Below are 22,238 nucleotides of genomic sequence, written 5' to 3'. Positions count from 1 at the left end.
TGTTTGCTGAATGAATTTCATAATGCATCCAAAATTGCATTAAACATTGTCAAAGCAGAAGTATAATGATTGTATGCTAAACTTCTCTTGAATTAAGCATACCCTAAACATTTACCAATTTGGAAAACTTTTTTGCCCATTTTGTTAATTTTTGACATAGACAAAAATGGCAGGGTGGGAGGTTTATAATTCTGAAGTGAAAAAAAGGACCACCCTAAGATACACTGTTTGCGGATGATACAGCTGCTTCTGTGTGTAGTAATTCATTAAATGAGCTTCAAATAAATATTTCCCATACATACAGTCATATTTTGGAGTGGATTGATGACAATAAACTTGTGCTTAATAAGAAAAAAACTAAACTCATTATTTATTGTAGAGTTGGGTGTAGGTTTCCAAAATTAACTAACATTTGTATTATGCTTGAAGATGGTTTATTGTCTATCAAAAGAGTGAGGTTTATTTGTTATTTAGGAGTGGTTATCAATGAGAATCTTTCATGGAAGGTTCACATCAAAGTTGTTTGTGTGAAAAAATCAAGGGGCAACAGTAGACTGAACCAGTTAAACATTTAATTCCTCACTCATCACTAAGGTTGCTTTATTGTACTAGAGATCAATCTCATTTTGATTGTGCAGAATTGGTTAACCTAAATAAGTTTCAGCCTAATCTTATTCCACTTCAAAAGATGCAGAATAAGGCTACTTATGTCCTGCTAAGTTATTTCTACTGTCTCCTTCCCTTTTGCCAAATAAATCAATTAGAGACTTGTTATTTAATATTGTGGTATATTTAATATTATTTATATCACTTATATATTGTTATTTAAAATTGGATATATTACTATTTAATATTGTGGTATATTTAATATTAGTGCCCAGTCTTCTATATTTTTGTTTAAAGTTAAATTCGACCATGGAGATATTCCTAATTTTTTTTTATCAAATAAACTGTGTTCTTTATGTCCCAAAATGTCCATTTCCACTTGATCTGGACCTCATCTATTAATACCTTTGCCAAAATCTGAGAGGTAGAGATTTACAGTGCAGTATATGGTTCCTATGATTTGGTGTAAATTTGTTGCATCTATAGTTGTAACATTTGTCACTTACAGTCATTAGATCTTACTGCTCCAAATGTTGTTCATTCAATGCTTTAAAAATTCAAAACTTATTTTGGTGTAGGATGGTGTCTTGCATTAATTATTTTTATTATTTTGTGATTTTTTGTATGTGATCTTTCTGCACTCCCTGCCCATATTAAGCCTGATAATTATTATTATAAGTTAGTATTGTTTTGAATGAATGTGTGTTTGGTAGTGAGTTGGAGTGGCATGTCAATGTTATTTCTTTAATAAGAAAAAAAGGCAATAATAGTAGTGTTTATTTCAGTAATATGATGTATTGTTTTTGTTTGTTCTTATTGGTATACAAGTTCCCTGTCAATGTAAAAAATGTGTAAAATTGTGCATTTTTATTGGTATTGTAATAAAGAACCATGAACCCTGATGCATACCTTTTTTATATTGTCATCAAATTACTGTATCTTGATTGGTTTACATATTCTTTTTTCCCAATCCCCTTCTAAGCGATAGGCTATATGCATAGTCCTAGGCTATATATAAAACTTTGCTGACTTTTCAGGTTAGCAATTATTTTCATTCTTATTTCTCACAAACAGTTAAAAAGGTAAATTTTTGGCAGTTCAATTTATTGACTTACAAATAAAGTAAACATACCACTTGGTGCCTTTTTTTATACTCTTATGAATATAATAACTGCTTCCATCACAATTTCAGGTGCAATTCTATTTTAGCTACTTTTGGCTAACATGGAAAGGGGTTAGGTTAGGAAAATGGAACTTTTAGGGATGGGTCTAAAGGCTAAAGTATGTCCCAGGAAGTTATTTTGAAGTACCTACCTCTATTCCTTCTCTCTCTAGAGGGTCCTGACCTTTAAAAATATATGTTATAAAAGTGAAACCTTGCAAAATAGATCTTCTTTTTAAATGATGTACAATAAAATTGTTTTCAGCTTCACAACTTTGCTCAATCCCAATTTATAAGGTTTTAAAAATATGCAAATATATTTCCTAATTTTGAAAAAAAAACATTGATGTGAATTTAAATTCTACTCATATAACAGGAAAGCTTTTTCAGAACTAAAGCCAAAGAAAAAGAAACAGATAAATGAAAATTAGGGTAAAATGTTGTTTTATCAAAATTTCAACAGATACACCTGTCAAGTAAGGACTTGTCATGTAGGCAAATTTCAGGACCCTCTAGATGGGGAAGGAGTGGAGGTAGGTACTTAAAAATACCTTCCTGGGACATACTTATAGCCTGTAGACCCATCCCTCAAAGTTTCATTTTCCTAACCTGACACCTTTCCAAGATAGCCAAAAGTAGCTTAAGTAGAATTTTAACAAATTTCAAATTTACCCACTCCCACCCCTGTACTTATGCATTATATGTTACACACTGCTATATACTGTATAGGGAAACACTAAAGGAAACCAGTCAAATTGTATTTCTGATGTAAAAGGGAGGTAAGTTTAAACTTTACCCCCCCCTAATGTGCAAATATATACCCTGAATTGGTATGTAGGGGCAGGGGTAGAATTCATTTCCAACAAAAATGATTGTTATATTTGGAAAGAGCATACAAAAAGGCATTGAGTGGTATATTCACTTTATTTCTAAGTCAATAATATGATTTGGTAAAAATTTACCATAATATGAACTGCCAAAAATTTACCAGTGAAAACTTCATTTGATGCTTTTTTATGCTCTTTCATAATTCATAGAAAATACCTTCAGGGCCCCTTTAAGGGCTCGAGATGCAATTTGCAAAAGAAGCGGTTATTGACTTATGATAGAGCATAAAAAGGCATCAAATGATGTTTTTACTTCCATCCTAGCTAAATTAGGCCACCTAGAAATTTACCCTAAGGGTTAGCAATGTTTGACTATTAAAGTCATTGGTTCTTTATACTCTAAGCAACAAATATTGTCATTTACCTTTATATAGAAAGTACTATAAAGTTAAACAAAAGACAAAATTGTGTTTCCTTTAAACATGGAGAATGATATAGTCTTCTGTATTACTTTTTAAACATCAAATTGTTTTAGAGAAATGTGAATAAAGTCATACAGAAAACTTTCTGGTTTTCTTATTTAATATATGATCCACTAAAATGTCACACAGAAAAAATTATATCAGCCTACCCTACTGATACATAGAGAAAATAACAAAAAGTCATACAGATGGCTTTTTATAGCATAGACCTACATGACTTTATATATAGAGCAGCCAAAATAAAGTCATACAGATGACTTTTTAACATATCATTCTACTATAAAGCATTATGAAAAAAGTCATACAGATGACTTTTTATGTCTCCTGGTATTATAGAGCAAACATAAATAAAGTCATACAGTTGACTTTTTAATATCTAATTCTACTATAAAGCATAATGAATAAAGTGATACAGATGACTTTTTATGTCTCCTGCTATTATAGAGCAAACATAAATAAAGTCATACAGTTGACTTTTTAATATCTCATTCTACTATAAAGCATTATGAATAAAGTCATACAGATGACTTTTTATGTCTCCTGCTATTATAGAGCAAACATAAATAAAGTCATATAGATGACTTTTTAATATATCATTCTACTAAAAAAGCATTATGAATAGTCATACAAATGACTTTTTATGTATCCTGCTATTATAGAGCAAAAATGAAGTCATACAGATGGTTTTGTATACCTCATACTATTATAGAGCAAACATGAATGAAGTCTTACATATGACTTTTTATGCCTTTCTTTTATAGAGCAAACTTCAATAAAGGCATACAGATGACTTTATACCTCCTGCTAGTACATAGAGAAAACAACAAAGTCATACAGATGGCTTTTTATAGCATAGGCCTACATGATTTCATTTATAGAGTAGCCAAAATAAAGTCATAAAGATGACTTTTTAATATATCATTCTACTATAAAGCATTATGAATAAAGTCATACAGATGACTTTTTATGTCTCCTGCTATTATAGAGCAAACATAAATAAAGTCATATAGATAACTTTTTAATATATCATTCTAATAAAAAAGCATAATGAATAAAGTGATACAGATGACTTTTTATACCTCCTGCTATTATAGAGCAAACATAAATAAAGTTTTACAGATGATTTTTTTACCTCATATTAGTATAGAGCAAACATGAATAAATCCCGAACCAGAAATGTTGAGCAAACGGATGCGTGTTAGCCCAAGACAAGTGTGCAGCATGTGAAGATAATTTGAATGAAGGTTCTAATGCTATGAACTGTGATGATTGTGAGTGATGGCTGTGTGCAGAATGCCTTGATCTTTTGGAACCAGAATATATTTTATTAAAGAAGATGACTTGCCACATGGGCTGTGAGTGGAAATGTTCCATGAGCAAAGGCAACCCAAAAGGCAATGTTAATGCCCCAGAAATAGCGAAAATTGCGGACAGTAGCATAAAAAGGTCACCAGGTGGTCTTGATGACACGATAAAGAACCTAGATGTGAAAATCAAAGAAGCAGTTAAAGACTCCTTTTCGAGCTTGAAAGATGAACTGAAAGCTGAAATAGACACTAAGTTCACTGGCCTTGAAGATAGAGTACTCTCGCTGGAGCAGCACTCGGGAGCTGCCACAGACCAAAAAGTGTTGAGACCTTGTGACTGCTGAAACAACTGCTCTAAAGGAAGCCCTAAACAAACAATTTGAAAACAGGGTTAAGGCACTAATCTTTGAAGACCACGACAGACAGAAGAGAAGATTGAATATAGTGGCCTTTGGAGTTGCTACTCAAACTGATGATGCCCAGTTTGTCCGCGAGCACCAAGCTAACAAATAGGGCTTACCTGGTGTCCCTATTTCAAACATCCACCGCCTAATGAATCCCACTGTCTTGGTAACCCAAAATCCACTACGCCCACCCCCAATCATGTTCGCTGTCACCAACTTCAAGATCAAGAAGCTGATTCTCCAGAAATCTTTTGAGAAAAAAGGGGCAGTTCAGTTCAGAAATGATGTATCAAAAACAGACCGTGACAAAAGGCAGAAGTTTTATGAAGAACTATACAGAAGGCGGGCAGGTGGTGAATCAAATATTGTGATTAAAGGCAACAAGATTGTCCCAAAAAACTTCCAGCAGCCTCCAGCTAAGCTGGGGTTGCAGGTGATGGAGATCTAGGAGTTGATGCCTGTCAAAACAATGTAAATAGTACTGTACATAGAAACTTTAGTGTGAGTGATTCAAACGCAAGCCCCACATTTGAGATTGATAATGATGAATTGTTTGCAAGTGCATTATCAAGTACTCATAGCGGAAAACCTTTGGATAGTTCCAATTTCGAATCTTGTGAGTCGGAATTTGGTGATGCCCATATTGAAAATGAAGACGGACTATTAATGCTTTACAGTAACGTGGATGGCATCACCACAAAAATGGATGAAATAAAAACTGTAGTTTCAGCAAGACCTGAAGTGAGTGTGTTTGCCTTCACTGAAGTTAAACCAAAGTATACTTCAGTGCCACTGACTGATGTGCAAATCCAGATCACCAGATTCAGAATAATCTCAAATCTGTCAAAACCAGAAGGAATTGGAATTGTCCTGTACGTCAAATCACTGAAGGTAGGAGACCTTAATCTTGGTTCTCAGTATGAGCTGTGGGTGGAGCAGGTCGGGATAAAAATTGACCTAAAGGGTCACCCCTTAATTATAGGTTCTATTTATAGAAGCCCAAGCTCTCCCTGTCAGAAAAGTTCTCACCTTGCGATTGCAAATTCTATAAGTTTGGTGATGAGTCATCCTTGCCATAATATTGTAATTGTTGGAGACTTCAACCTGCCTCAGATCCAATGGATTAGTGGTTATGCTGCTACAGGAGATAACAATGACCAGATTTGCACACTCCTCAAATGCCTACTAGAACATTCATTGTACCAGACAATCAATTTCCTGACTAGGTAGGCTACAGAGAGGGCCAGAACCCATCTCTCTTAGATCTCCTATTTGTCAAAGATGAGGAGGCAATCCAAAGTATAGACTCAGAGCCACCTTTTGGTGCAAGCAACCATATAGCCATAACTTGTCAACTAAAGTTGACCCACGGACAAACAATTTTAGAAAACATGTGTTTACAAATTACAACAAGGTCAGGCAAGATTTGGCTAACCAAGATTGGTCTTTTGTCAAAAAGAATAATGTACAGGGAGCTGGGCTTGAAATGAAAAGGGTCCTCAGGGAGACAATCGCAAAAAACATGACAACCACTTGGAAATGAAGACCAAGAACGCTCCCTTTCATCACACAAGAAATCAAGCTAGCAGTCCGGAAGAAAAAGAAGTTCTGGAGAAGGTACAAGGACATCCCAACACAGGCTAATCACAACAAATTCAAACAAATATGAAACAAAGTCTGCTACCTTACAAGAGAAGTTACTAGCAAGTATGAGGAGTCTTTAGCTTCAGCATTGAAAACAAATATGAAGAAATTTTGGAAGTAAGCCTCCACTCAAAAGCCCGGAAGACATTCAGTAACCAAACTTTCAGTTAATGGTAATACCATAAGCAACCCTGGAAATATAGCTGAAGCTCTGAACCAGCAGTTCAAGTCAGTTTTTACACCTCCAGATAATGACCACTTGCCACAAATTCCGGAATATGATATTCAGAAACCAATGCAAATTATTACTGTCGGCACTTTGGATGTTGAATCTCAGCTCAAAAGATTGAACCCAAATAAGTCAGTTGGCCCTGATGGAGTACACCCTCGAACTTTGAAAGAGGCTCAAGCAGAGCTTGCCCTCTCCTTAGCAAAACTGTTCCGGAAGTCTCTTGACACAAAAAAAGTCCCTCAAGATTGGAGAAATGCGAATATTACACCTGTTCACAAGGGTGGAAGTAGGAACTGTGCTGCCAATTACCGACCTATTAGCATCACCTTGACAGTCAGTAAAATCCTCAAAGGAATTACAAACACCGCTGTTATGAAACACCTGATTGACAATAAACTACTTACTGATAGCCAACATGAATTCAGATCTGGATGCTCGGTTGAGACAAATCTTATTGATGCATATGAATGTGTCACCAAACTGCTAGACCAGGGTATCCCTGTTGATATGATTCTATTAGACTTTGCAAAGGCTTTTGACAAAGTTTGCCATCATTGTTTGAAGGCTAAACTTTTAGCTACCAGGATACATGTGGAGGTTGTTGAATGGGTGATGCAGTTCCTCTCAGGAAGAAAGCAGAGAGTTAGAGTGTTTGGGGATAACAGGCAAGAATTTTTCTCAGAAGTTGCTAGAGTTGATAGTGGCGTGCCCCAGGGAACGATCTTGGGCCCAACACTTTTCAATATTTACATTAATGATGCTCCATGGGCAGTAAGAAATAAGATGAGCCTCTATGCTGATGATTCAAAGCTTATTGGGCTCTCGGAGTTGTCAGCGACTAGAGCCACCATACAGGAAGACCTGGATGCACTTTCCCTTTGGGCCTGCCAATGGAAGCTTGAGTTTAACATCCAGAAGTGCAAGGTGGTATATTTTGGGAAAAAGAATGAGAAGTGGCAGTACCATATGAGTGGGGGGATGGCTCTAGACAATCAGTTGGTTCCTTGGTAGCTGAAAGAGATTTGGGAATAGTCGTCGAGGAAGAATTAAAATTCAACAAACACACACAAACAGCAGTTGTCAAAGCATCTCAGACCCTCGGAATAATTAAGCATACAGTGCATAGCAGATCATCTATGCACTGACAAAGTCATGACAAAGCTGTACAAGGGTCTTGTGCGACCATTGCTGGAGTTTGGGATGTGTGTTGCCACGCCTCTGAATAAGAGTGACCAACAGAAAATAGAGTCTGCTCAAAGGCCCGCAACCAAAGCTGTTGATGGATGCAAGAACCTCAACTATCCATCCCACCTGAACAAAATACAGCTCCCAACACTCGTCTACAGATGGCGGAGGGGTGATGTCATTATGGCTTACAAGCTACTGCATGCTGATCCCTCTTCTCAGAGTCCTTTACAACTTGACGAATCATCCAGGACTAGAGAGCATAGTAAGAAGCTGCTCAGGAAGAGAGCTCACAGCAGACTCTGCAACCACTACTTCTCCAGTAGAGTGGTGGGCCCCTGGAAGAGTCTTCCCAATGCAGCTGCCACCACTCCTTCTGTCAATGCATTCAAGATTGCCATTGATAAGAATTGGTCCACCAAACCATGGAAAACAGAGTGGGACGCTGCCAAACCAGTGACTCCCCATTGTCACTGATCAGCGACTCTACAGGATCTTTCCTTATTTTGCTGGACAATGCAATTTAAGGCAAGGTAATGACTTTTTGTTGTTTTTTTCTATGTTTCAGTGGGGTAATATAATTTCTTCTGTATGACATTTTAGGAATCATATATTAAATAAGAAAACCAAAATGTCTTTTGTATAGCTTTATTTGTACTTCTCAACAATAATTTGATGTTTAAAAAGTCATACAGAAGACTTTATATCATTCTTCATCATTTCTCTAGAAATAGAAATATATAATTACAAACATACAAGGTATAAAAGTCATTTGTAAAGCATAGCATATATTAAATATTGGACATCCACCAAAGGGCTAAAGTGGCAGTAAAGTTCATTTGTGATGCAAATGGATGTTATATTTAGATTGAGGATGCAATTCTAGGTATATATTTCCACATTAGGGGGTTGGGGTTATATTCTGTGAATATATAGGTTATAAGAAATTCATGAATATCTTAGAAAAACTGGAAAACAAGGAAAAAAGTGAAGATAACAGCTCTGCCTTTGCAAAATGTGTTGACTAGGATTATTTTCCATATTATAGAGTAAGAATTATCTTCTTAATATGTTTCCTTATGTCCAACTGGACTCCTAGGCTTTAAATACTGGTTAGCTGGTTGGCTAATTTAAAGATTTGTATATAGGCCTATTATACACTGTCAAATTAGTCATCTGGTGGTATCCCTTAAATATGTAACCTAACCTAACCTAGGTACCTTTTTCTCCCCCTAAACCCCCAAAACGACAGTTTAAATATTGTCAACACATTGGAAACCACACTAAGCATTAATTACTGCATAACAGTGTCTTGAATTAACCCATACAAAATGGGTTTTCTGTTGTATCTCTAGTTTGATATATATAAAGAGTGCATTTAACATAAAAATACCAAGTTATCTGTAGGACTTGTTCATGTTTGATCTATAATAGTTTAAGATATAAAAAGTCATCTGTATGACTTTATTCATGTTTTCTCAATAATAGTGAGATATATAAAAAGTCATCTGTATGGCTTTATTTTAACTGGCTCTATAATAGCATCAGGTATAAAAAGTCATTTGTATGACTTTATTTATGTTTGCTCTATAAAAAATGAGGCATAAAGTCATCTGTATGACTTTTTATCATTCTACATAATAGCCTAGGAGAAAGCAAGATATTGTCTTCTGTTTGACTTTATACTGCATTCTGTATTCTCTATGCAATTTTCTATTGATCAGATATAGGGTAAGACACCCAGTAGTCGGCCACCTGCCTATTCCCGGACAGAATCTTTGATAGGAATGAATCATCATCCTATTCACGGACAAAAGTCTCCTAATTCCGGTCACCTGCGATGCATTATCATTTCAAAAGCTTTTTGACATTTAAACTGCTCTAATTACTGCATTATACCACCTAGAAACTTAATTTTTTTACAGTTAAAATCCTGTTTCTTTTCTGAACGAGTAGGTTACTAATTCAAATAGTTTCAATCGTACATTGCTTCCTATTTTTAAATTTACTAAGAAGTGTCAAATCTTCCTATAGACGGACATATAGGAATTGCTCATGTATATAGTTATTACGCAATATTGCTTTGTTCGGTTCAGTGATTTCCTGTTATCGCTTTTGCCGGGTTTTCGTCCGCTTGTTGCTAGGCCTGGAGGCAGAACCTGCTAATTCATGTTTTGGCAAAATTCATGATTCATGATGGCAAACAAAACATGAAATTGTAAAAGGTTTATTAATATAAGACATTTTTTTATTTAAATTTGATTTTCAGAGAAGATAATAATTCAGATTGGAATTATTGAGAAAAGTGAATATTCTTGTTATTCAATGTGGGCAGGTGCGGATGAAGGATTTTTTTTGGGGGGGGGGGGGCAAAATGTTGTGAGTATATAAAAAAAATTACAGGTTGAAACTTAGGTTGATATTAATTATTTGCATAAGGATTAAGTTGAATGAACTTATACTTTATTTAATTAATTGATTGTTGATATGCTCGGCTTTTTTTGGATGTGTTGGCCTTTTTTTATGCTTATAGAAATTAACATTCACTGTTCCATTGTAAACTAAGTAACGCCCCCCCCCTATAAATGCACTTAAATGGGATAACGTAAGCACTAAGGGGGGGGGGGCAAAATGCTTTTCTTTGTGTAATCGTATTGACTGTTGTGAATTATTTTAATTTAAATATTCAGATTGAAATTTTTTTTAAAATTTATTTCCATTGTTATCCAATGCGGCCAGGTGCGTATCACGTTTGTTTTTTTTTTTTTTGGGGGGGGGGGGCAGAATATGGGGCTCCAATAAAAAAGTTATGGGGGCGCAAAAAAGGTTGATCCCATAAACTTGCATCAGGAGTAAGTTTAATTAATGCAAACTTGAGTAAATTAAGTAAATTACACTACTTTAGGCTATACTAGGGGGCGTGCGCCCCTTCGCCCCCTCCCCGCTGGATCTGCCACTGAATGAGGGGAACTGGTATTCCCCTGTACAATGTTTTCAACTATGCAAGATTCCAATGGTACACTTTTCATATTGATATGACACTATTTTTGATGTGCTTTAGGCTTTTTTAGAAATCATCATAAACTTGTTTTTGGAATAAACTTTTACTTTTAAAACGAACCAAAATAATAATTACCATTCCTGAATCAATGTCCCATGGCAACTTTTTCTTAATAGTAACTTTTTTTCAAAATTTTATCCTTTGAAACGAGGCGGGATTTCTTAATTGCTTTTGACACCTGTTTTTGTTTGAGAAGTCGCATATTGATTCCTTTTTTTCTTTATTTTTGCAGTGTGTAAAAAATGGAAGGTTGTATAAAACAGAAATCAAGTTTGGTTCATGCTAATGAAATAAAATAAAATAGGATGAATATGCAATAATTTTTAAAAAAATTTGGGCTATATATTTCGGCTCAACGAAATTGTTGTTGTCATTTTAATGACAAAAAATATCATTTTAATAGCGGGAAACTTGATTTTAATGACTAAGTAGTGGAAAATTTTCTTCGGGAGCAAATTTGTACGAGGGGACCGGTTTTGTGTGGGGAAACTTCAATCAGGGATGGAATTTCTGTTTGTTTCTGGGGAGAGGTGGGTTAAACAAAAAAAACGTGATTGGGTATTTATGCATTATGTGGGCACCGCATAATTTCGAAGTCAGACAATTTTTTTTTTTTTTTGGGGGGGGGGGGTCAAACCCCAAACCCCCCCTGGGTACTACCATGGCCAAGGGAACAAATTTGCTATTGTACGAGGAAACCAGTCACGAAACCTGTAAAATAGGCTATTTGCAAGAGATTGCTATAGATAAATGACTGCAAAGCCGGGGTTTCTCAATGAGTGTCAATATTCACACGATTGATTTTTGTGGTTTAAGGGGGGAAAAGGTACCTAGGTTAGGTTTGGTTACGTATTTAATATATGGTATGATTCCCCCCCCCTAATGTGCAAATATATAGCCCAAATTTTTTTCTAAATTATTATAAATTCATCCTATTTTATTTTACATTCGTCCTATATAATTTGGGCGGGGGGCTTTCCCCTAGATTTGTCACTCCGTTTTGCAAAACCCATAAGCTAACGGATAACAGCTAATGGTGGCGGATCCGGGAGTGGTGAGGGGGGCGCGTGCCCCCTAGCGCAGTCTAAGCATATCATATTCTTGATGCTCTACTTGAACGTCAAGTAGTGTATTCTGAAGAAAATTTACTTAAAAAAACAGTTTTTCCAAAGGAAGTAAGGAGCAAAGTTGAAACTTAAAACGAACAGAAATTATTACTTTTACAGCCTATCTAATATATATCAATAAAACTAGTACAAATAAACCAACTAATTGTGTTTCTATATGCTTTTAGGATTATAAAAAACTAGCGCTTTACTGAAAGTATAAAAAACAGGATTATTGATTTAAAAATCAAAATTTAGCATGTATCCTAAAAACACTAAACAACTGAAAAGGCATTTCATAGTCTTACACCAGTCCTTCTCAGAACGAAAACGAGAGCCAGTCATTGAACTCAGCCCTTGTGCAGAAGTAATACCAAATTAACTGTAAAAAAAATAAAGCGTGGGAGGAAAAAAATAGGAGAATTTTTAATATGATAGGAAATTAGGAAAATAGGAAAATTATTTTTTTATGGAAAAAAATAAGCGTGGGAGGGGGCCTAGTTGCCCTCCATTTTTTTGGTCACTTAAAAAGGGCACTAGAACTTTTAATTTCAGTTCCAATGAGCCCTCCCACGATATTCTAGGGCCACTGGGTTGATATGATCACCCCTGAGGAAAAAAAAAATAAATAAACACGCACCTGTGATCTTTTTTCTGGCAAAAAATGTAAAATTCCACATTTTTGTGGATAGGAGCTTGAAAACTCTACAGTAGGGTTCTCTGAGACGCTGAATATGATGGTGTGATTTTCATTAAGGTTCTATAACTTTTAGGGGGTCTTTCCCCCTTTTTTTGAAAATCAGCCAAATTTTCTCAGGCGCTTAACTTTTGATGGGTAGCACTAAACTTGATTTTAGAAAGAAAATTTTAGAAAGAGTGAAGCACATCAGTGGTGTGAAAGTGCTTAGTTCTCAAGCCCTAGGCGGTGAAGTGTGATGACCCAGGATAGCGCTAATTGTGAATAATTTAAATTAATTATCACAACAATTTCTTAATACTTCTCTCTATTTATCATGTTTTCTGCAACTGAAAATAAGGCGGCGTATGAGTTCATTCACTCCACAAGTACCAAACTTGAGGGAGAGGATTATTTTCCATTGGAAAGGGGTAGATTTCGTTTTTGTATGGACACATCTGAGGCGGAATAGGCACGTTGAAAGGGTGTGGTATGGGAGGTTTAATATTTGGTTTATTATATTGGTTTAATATTTTCTAAGGCTGTTAACTACAAGTTTAGGGGTAATACTTCATTATAGAGTCTTAAATTACAAGTATATATTTCATAGATGGCTTGCACCCAACTCCTCCCTTGCACTTCTTGGCTGAAAGGTCAGGAAATGGAGATAAGCACCGCCAGTACCGACTATAAAAGTCCAGCCCCATATTATTTTAGTTTTTTTTGCATTAGGCCTAGCTGAAGTCCCGTCCCTACAAGACTTAGGTCCCCTGATGAGTAGTTTTACTACTGATGACGGTCACTGTAGCCTGTATGTGACCGAAATATCTGATATTTTTTGTGAAATTTAGTATACAATGTCTATTAAAAAGGATTTTATCCCTATTTTGAAATTTTATTTTATAATCATGGAAAGGAAGTGTGGTCTCTTAAATTATCTATATAACGAAATACAATCATTCCAGATTCTGCAAAGATAGAAAACATCGTATTACTCATTCTTTATCGTAATTTTTTCGACAAAAAAAAAGAAAAAAAAGACAAAACAACGAAGATGATTTTCAGCTGAAGATTATTCATCGGCTGAAAATCACCATTGTTTGGTTTTGTATTCTTCGTTCCGTTTTTCCGCCTATAAAAAAATAAGGAAATGGTGGGCAAATCGGGCATAGGATTTGCCCGATTTGGTTTTTTGTGTGCTTGGTTTTTTAGGCTCTGCCTATTTGATATTATTCTTGCTTATTTTTGGTTTAATGGAGTTCTTTACTTTTATTTGAAAAACTTAGGGTAGGTCATCAAAAACCTTTTTTGACGGGTTAATTTAAGCCACCGCTATAGGGTAATAGAATGTAGGCTATGGCGTGGTTTTCATTGCATAGGCCTATACGATATTTAAACTGTTTTTAAATATACCTAAACGACTTAGGTCCCCTCGAAGCATTATTCGGGCTGCTCATTTATGCTATATTAAATTATATTTTTGACAGCTAATGATTTAATAGTTAATGTAATTGCAGCAATTATCGGAAAAGTTTATTTTATGTTAAAAGTTTTTAAAGTTCATTTCCCACAATGAAACGGATAACCTATTGTCGCTGGCAAGGGTGTTTTTTGGAGTTTAGGGGGGAAGGTACCTATGTTAGATTAGGTTAGGTTATGTAATAATATATGCTATGCTTTACCCCAGGGCCGTATCCAGGATTTTTGTTCAGGGGGGGGTTTTACTAATTTTTGACTTTTTTTTTTTGGGGGGGGGGGTTACTAATTTTTGACTCAGTTTTCGACTAATTTTAATGATTTTTACCTAGGTTTTACTAATTTCCGACTTATTTTCGAGTCGGTCAAAAATTTCGGGGGGGGGGGGTTCAAACCGGGTAACCCCCCCCCTAGATACGGCCATGCTTTACCCCCACCCCATTTTTGGGAGGTGTTTTTACTGGAAAAAAATTGGGGGCCGGTTTTATACAAAAATAAAAGTAAAAAAACTCATACAAAATTTGTTTATATCCATTTTCGCTACGTTTTTTTGAGTCTGGCACACATTTCGGGCGGGGGTAACGCCCTCCTCTAGCCCCCCCCCTCCAGAAAAAATCCTTCCTGAAAATGGTTGTATACTTCCCAATAACCAATAAATAATGCTGGCAAGTCCGGCGCCCCCATCATGGCAATTTTCCTTCCCCCATGCAAACTTCCTTCATGAACAGATACTCCAACATAACAACCGACCCACCCTTCCCACCCACAACCACAAAAAAAAACACCAGAAAACATCTGTATAATTACCAAAAACCAAAACTATATGTTAAAATTGGGTAAATTTCATAACTTTTATCCCTCCCTCTGGGAACTTCGGAGGATTAAGTCACCCTAAAAGACATATTTATCATATTTTACACCATGATGAACAAAATGGCTATCTCAAAATTTTGATCGGGTGACTTTAGGAAAAAAATAAGCGTGGGAGGGGGCCTAGTTGCCCTCCATTTTTTTGGTCACTTAAAAAGGGCACTGTAACTTTTAATGTCAGTTCCAATTAGCCCTCCCACGATATTCTAGGACCCCTGGTTTGATATTATCAACCCTTCTGAAAAAAAAAACAAATAAACACGCCACTGTGATATTTTTTATGGCAAAAAATGTATAATTCAAAATTTGTGTGGATAGGAGCTTTAAAAATCTACCGTAGGGTTCTATGAGACGCTGACTATGATGCTGTGATTTTAATTAAGGTTCTATTACTTTTAAGGGCTCTTTACCACTTTTTTTTAAAATCAGCCAAATTTTCTCAGGCGCTTAACTTTTGATGGATAGCACTAAACTTGATGAAAGTTATATATTTTAAATCAGCATTTAAATCTAATTCTTTTGGTATATCTATTGGTATCAAAAACCCGTTTTCTAGAGTTTCGGTTACCATTGAGCCGGGGGTCGCTCCTTACTTACACGTTACCATGAACTGTTTGACCAAAAATACTAAATTCCACATTTTTACAGATATGAGCTTGAACCTTCCGTAAAAGGTATTTCTGATACGCTGAATCCGATGGTGTGATTTTCATTACAGTTCTATGATTTTTTGGGGGCGTTTTTCCTTTTTTCGAAGATCAGGCAAATTTTCTTAGGCACGTAATTTTTGATAGGTGAGACTAACTAGATTAAATTTACATATTTGAATTCAGAATAAAAATCTGATTCTATTGATGTATCTATGGGTATCAAAATTCTGGTTTTTAGAATGTCGGCTACTATTGAGCAAGGTCGCTCCTTACTTACAGTTCGTTGCCACGAACTGCTTGAAAAAACCTTAAATTTTAACAATTGTTAACTTACACTAACCTACAGATTACTGATACAGATGTAGGCTATCAGTAATCAGTAATCCCCCCCCCCCCTATTCGCCTATTATAGGCCAACCTCAACTTTTCCCCTTAATTTATTACTGTTGCTATCTGACTAAAATGGCTTGTTTCACGGATGGTTTTAAAATTTGGTCAACTGTCATTTTTCATTCGAGAACTTCAACCACTGACATGATAGAAGTGTTTCACGTGCCCAGAACTCCTGCCCGTAATATGAATTTATAAGTAAGTCAACGGTATTGTCTGGATAAGTGTGGCATAGCAATTTTGAACTCACTCAGTTCAAAATCGATTGTCACAGATTAAACAACTATATAGATCTTGATTTTGAAATTTTGGACACCTATAAAATATTGTGTTTAGCCTATTAGGCTATAGCCTAGTCTTTTGCATTTATACCAAACAAATCTTTTGCAATTAGGCTAGGCGATTTTGATGGAAACAGAAGACATGGCGACTCTCAACCATAGCAGCAGGGGGAAAGCCCCCCGCCCAAATTATATAGGACGAAGGTAAAATAAAATAGGATGAATTTATAATAATTTAGAAAAAATTTGGGCTATATATTTGCACATTCAGGGGGGGGGAATCAGACCATATAGTAAATACGTACCCAAACCTAACCTAGGTGCCTTTCCCACCTTTAAACCCCAAACATCAAGCGTGTATATGTTGACACTCATTGAGAAACCACGGCTTTGCAGTCATTTATCTATAGCGATCTCTTACAAATAGCCTATTTGACAGGTTTCGTGACCGGTTTCCTTGTACAATAGCACATTTGTTCCCTGGGCCACGGTAGTCCCCAGGGGGGGGGGGTTAGGGGTTTGACCCCCCCCCAAAAAAACAAAAATTAATGGTCAGACTTGTAAATTATGCGGTGCCCGCATAATGCATAAGTACCCAATTATGTTTTTTTTGTTTAACCCAACTCTCCCCCGACTAAACAGACAGTACCTCCCTTCTGGCAGGGTGCCCACAAATCCCCTGCCCCCGCGTCCACCTTTGCTCCCGCAGCAACTTTTCCTTCACTTGGGTTTTAAAATCAAGTTCCCCGCTATTACAATGATATTTTTTGTCATTAAAATGACAACAACAATTCCGTTGAGCCGAAATAAATAGCCCAAATTTGTTTACAAATTATTGCATATTCATCCTATTTTATTTTATTTCATTAGCATGAACCAAACTTGATTTCTTTTTGATACAACCTTCCATTTTTGATACACGTCAAAAATTAAGAAAAAAAGGAATCAATATGCAGCTTCTCAAACAAAAACAGCTGTCAAAAGCAATTAAGAAATCCCGTCTTGTTTCAAAGGATAAAATTTTTAAAAAAATTACTATTAAGAAAAAGTTGCCATGGGAGATTGATTCAGGAATGGTAAATATTATTTTGGTTCTTTTTAAAAGTAAAAGTTTATTCCAAAAAAAAGTTTGTGGTGATTTATAAAAAAAAGCCTAAAACACATCAAAAATAGTGTCAGATCAATATGAAAAGTGTACCATTGGAATCTTGCATAGTTGAAAACATTGTACAGGGGAATACCAGTTCCCCTCATTCAGCGGCAGATCCAACGGGGAGGGGATAAAAGGGCGCACGCCCCCCTAGTTTAGCCTAAAGTAGTGTAATTTACTTAATTTACTCAAGTTTGCGTTAATTAAAATTACTCCTTACGCAATTTTATGGGATAAACCTTTTTTGCCCCCCATTAATTTTTTATTGTTACACCCTTTTTCCCCCCCCCCCACCAAAAACAAACAAAATCCTGGATCCGCCCAGTTACGTATTTAATAAACAGTAAAGACAATTTTCTCAATTATGTACTTGTGTATATCGGCATTTTCGAAGTTTTCGCGTAGATTTCCCCTGGGTTCTTTTTAGATAGTGGTATCATTGATGTTTTGATAATTTTAAACGTCTGATAAAGAAAGGGTGATGATACTCTATTTGAAGTTTGAAGACAGAATAGAATTTTGTCAAATTAGGCGCATATAAAAGCTTTATTTAAGAGAGAGGGTTGAAAAATTAATTTCCGGCAAAGATGTCACAGTCGAGTATGCATTATGGAAGTTTTAAGCTGAATTTTTGTGCTTTCAGGAGGGATTCTTTTCTGATGGGGGGGGGGGAAAGGGTTACGGGGGCGGATTCTTCCAGGGAGGATGTTTCCGTGGGGGAAGGGACATTTCTATTAAGGGAGCGCCGGATTATTTAAAAAACGATCAGAAATTAAATAAAAAAATAGTTTTTTAAACTGAAAGTAAGGAGCAACATTAAAACTTAAAACAAACAGAAATTATTAGGTATATGAGGGGGTTCGCCCCCTAGTCAATACCTCGCCCTTTTCACTAGAGTTTTTTTTTAGTGGTTTCAGAAGAGCTATCTATTCTTTTCAACCGGCTGTTGTGACTCAGGGGTTAGTGATTTGAACAAAACATGAATTGTAGCTTAAAGAGCAAGGTATAGACTAGGGGGCAAACTCCCTAATATACGTAATAAAACATACGAATATAGAAGTTCGTTACGTAAGTTAATTCGTAAGTTATATCAGAACAAAATTTCGAGAAAGCCATTTAGCCAAAAAAGTAAAATTAATATGCAAATTTCGTTTTAATTATTCATGTACGGTGAGCCAAAATCTAAGTTGCATTAATTCAAAAACGTTCAGAAATTAAATAAAAAAATTTAACTGAAAGTAAGGACCAACATTAAAACTTAAAACGAACAGAAATTATTCTGTATATGAAAGGGGCTGTCTCCTCCTCAATGCCTTGCTCTTTACGCTAAAGTTTTAATCTGTTACACAACTTAATTTTTAAAACAATAAAAACTTACGTTAAATAAATCACCTAACCTAGGTACCTCCCCCCCCCCTTAAACACCAAAAAACAATCGTTTAAATATTGTAACTCCATGAGAAACCACCGCTTTGCAATGTTTTATCTATAGCGGTCTCTTGCAAATAGCCTATTTTACTGGTTTTTCGTTACTGGTTTCCTTGTACAATAGAAATTTTTTTTCCTTGGCCACGGCTGTACCCTGGGGAGGGGGGGGGAGTTGAACACCCCCCCCCCTCCCAAAAACGAAATGTTTGTCTGACTTGTAAAAATATAACAAAAATGTAGGTAAACAAATTTTGGTGTTTTCGCATCATGCAGGTATACTATACAGGGCTTCCACTCTCGAAAATTCAAATTTGGGGACAAGTCTTCAAGATTCGGGGAATTTTTAGGAAAAAACAAAAGGTAATTTTGTTTCAAAAATTTGGGAGCCAAAATTGGTTTTAGCTTCGTTTTCAGGCTCAAGTAGGGCTTGCATCTGCGTAGTAAATCAAGCCTTTTACAAAATAGGTTTTAGATCCAGAGCCACAGCCCAGGATTGGAACCCATAGCTTAAAACAATTATTGCTTATAGTGAGGCAAAAACTTAAAATTTGTTTTCAAAAAAGAGTTTTAGTTTTTTTTGTTTAACCCACCTCCCCCCAGACAGATTAATAAATTAAACCTTTTATTGCCGGTGCCCCACAACTCAATAGCCCCAGCGTACCCCTTTGTTCCTGCAGACACTTTCAAAGTACTCGTGCAGTAAAAGCAAGGTCCCCGATATTACACTGATATTTTTTGTCATTAAAATAACAACAACAATTCCGTTGAGCCGAAATAACTATCCCAAATTTGTTAACAAATTATTGCATATTCATCCTATTTTATTTCATTTCATCAGCAGGAACCAAACTTGATTTTTTTAGAAGTGCCAACATAATGCACCAGTACCAATTTTTCTACAATTTTACAAGACTATGCTCCTCTTCATAGAATCCTCAAAATCTTTAATAGGCTAATACTTTCAAAGATGGTCATTTGTTGCGGTACAAAATTCGGAAAGTGGGTTATGCAAATCATTTGAAACCAGAAAGGATTTCTTAATTGCTTTTGACAGCTGTTTTTGTTTGAGAAGTCGCATAACGATTCCTTTTTTTCTTTATTTTTGCCGTTTAGAAAAATTGATGTGAGACTTGTCAGGTATTGAAGTGACATGTTTGACCATTATTGATGGGGCATGTGCACTTAATTTTGATTGAATTCCGATAATAAAAATGAATTTAAGCTAAATTAAGACATCAGGACGAAGGATTATGGAGTATTCTTTTCTATAAGGGGCTATATTTCAGTGACGTATATACAAGATTGAAAGCGAAGAAATAATAAAAGGTGCCTTTTCACGGTAGAAAGTTCAATATTTGTCTTGAAGAATGCCAAAGCAAAAAAAAAAAGCAAAACAAGCAGATTTTGGGTGTAGCTGCTGACGAGGAGGAAGATTAACAATTTTTTTATTGTTTAACAAAAATAAAAGTTGTGAGAAAGTCAAACTTTAGCATAAAGAACAAGGCATTAAGGAGGGGACAGCCCTTTTCATATACGGGATAATTTCTGTTTAAGTTTTAATTTTGTTATTTAATTTCAGTTAAAAAACTTGTTTTTTTATTTAATTTTTGAATGTTTTTGAATTGATGCAGGTTTTGATCTTGGGTCACCATACATGAATAATTAAAACAAAATGTGCATATTAATTTTACTTTTATTTGGTTAAATGGCTATCTCAAAACTTATTTAATTTTATTTACAAATGTTTTCATTAGTAATAAAGATAAATAACTTACAAATTAACTTACTTAACGAACTTCTACATTCATATATTTTTAATATGTATATTAGGGGGCTCGCCTACTAGTCAATACCTTGCTCTTTAAGCTAAAGTTCGAATTTTGTTCCAGTTCTTTAAAAATGACCCCTTAATCACAAAGGCCGTTATTTAGAATAAATAGCTCTTATAAAAGTACTAAAAAATCTTTGGCTTAACGAGTGAGGTACTGACTAGGGGATGAACCCCCTCCCCCCTCTGGATCCACTACTGTCATGGTTGCAGAGGTAGGTGTAACCTAGTAAAGAACAAACAACAGCCCATAGTAACCAAAAGTTAAAAACATTTTGAAAAAAAATTACTATTAAGAAAAAGTTGCCATGGGACATTGATTCATGAATGGTAACTATTATTTTGTTTAATTTTAAAAGTAAAAGTTTACTCCAAAGAAAAGTTTATGATAATTTCTAAAAAAATAATAAAGCATATCAAGAATAGTCTCAGATCAATATGAAAAGTGCACGATTGGAATCTTGCATAGTTGAAAACATTGTACAGGGGAATACCAGTTCCCCTCATTCAGTGGCAGATCCAGCGGGGTGGGGGCGACGGGGCGCACAGCCCCCCTAGTTTAGCTTAAATTTGTGTAATTTACTTTCTTTACACAATTTTGTATTAATTAAAAGTACTCCTGCTTCACTTGTTTGATAGAACCAGTGGGTGCGACCCATTATTGTTTTTTTTTGACCCAACGAGAATCCCCTCCCCCCCCCCAAAAAAAATACCTGATCCGCACCTGTCTCCATTGTATAACAAGGAAAATCACTTTTCTCAATAATTTCAATCTTCATATTTATATTAAAATTACTTTTAAACGTACCTCCGATTTACATCATAAAAAAAATTGGCCCACCCACCCCCTTATGTAGAAATGTAGACCCTGAATTGGCATATTTAGGGGGGGGGGGGCTGAAATTAATTTCCGATAGAAATGATTATTATATTTGTTATCAGCATAAAAAAAGGCATCAAATGGTGTATTTACTTTAGTCCTAACTCAATAATAGGATTTGGTATATATTTACCCATTTTTGTTGGAAATGAATTTTAGCCCCCACCCCTATATATACCAATTATGGGTATATATTTGCACATTAGGGGGGTGGGGGGGGAGTTGAAACTTACCTCTCATTTACACAGAAATAAAATTACCCCCACCCCCCTAATTTGCAAATATATACCCTGATTTGTTATATATAGGGGTGGGGGGTAAAATTCATTTCCAATAAAAATAATTGCTATATTCTTAAAGAGCATTAAAAAAAGAGCATTAAAGAGCGTAATTTACTTAATTAACTCAAGTTGGCGTGAATTAAACTTACTCCTAATGCAAATTTATCAGACCAACCTATTTTGCGCCCCTTAATTTTTTTTATTATATCGACCTATTTCGTCCCCCCCACCCCCCCCACCCCAAAAAAATCCCTGATCGGCACATGCTCATATTTAATAACAAGGATAATCACTTTTCTCAATAATTACAAT

The 22,238-nt window shown here is 35.5% G+C and overlaps 1 protein-coding gene across 1 annotated transcript in view; it reads right to left on the bottom strand.

Annotated features, from left to right (window-relative positions):
- Window positions 1–22,238, bottom strand: part of slgA (proline dehydrogenase slgA) — a 108,102-nt gene that overhangs the window by 85,014 nt on the left and 850 nt on the right. The window lies entirely within an intron of this gene.

This window comes from Artemia sp. Qi Xiang Cuo, chromosome 3 (genome assembly GCF_049724085.1).
Source record: "Artemia sp. Qi Xiang Cuo chromosome 3, ASM4972408v1, whole genome shotgun sequence".
Lineage (NCBI taxonomy): Eukaryota > Metazoa > Arthropoda > Branchiopoda > Anostraca > Artemiidae > Artemia > Artemia sp. Qi Xiang Cuo.
The sequence above is the reverse complement of the archived record's forward strand: the minus strand, read 5'-3'. Positions and strand labels throughout refer to the sequence as shown.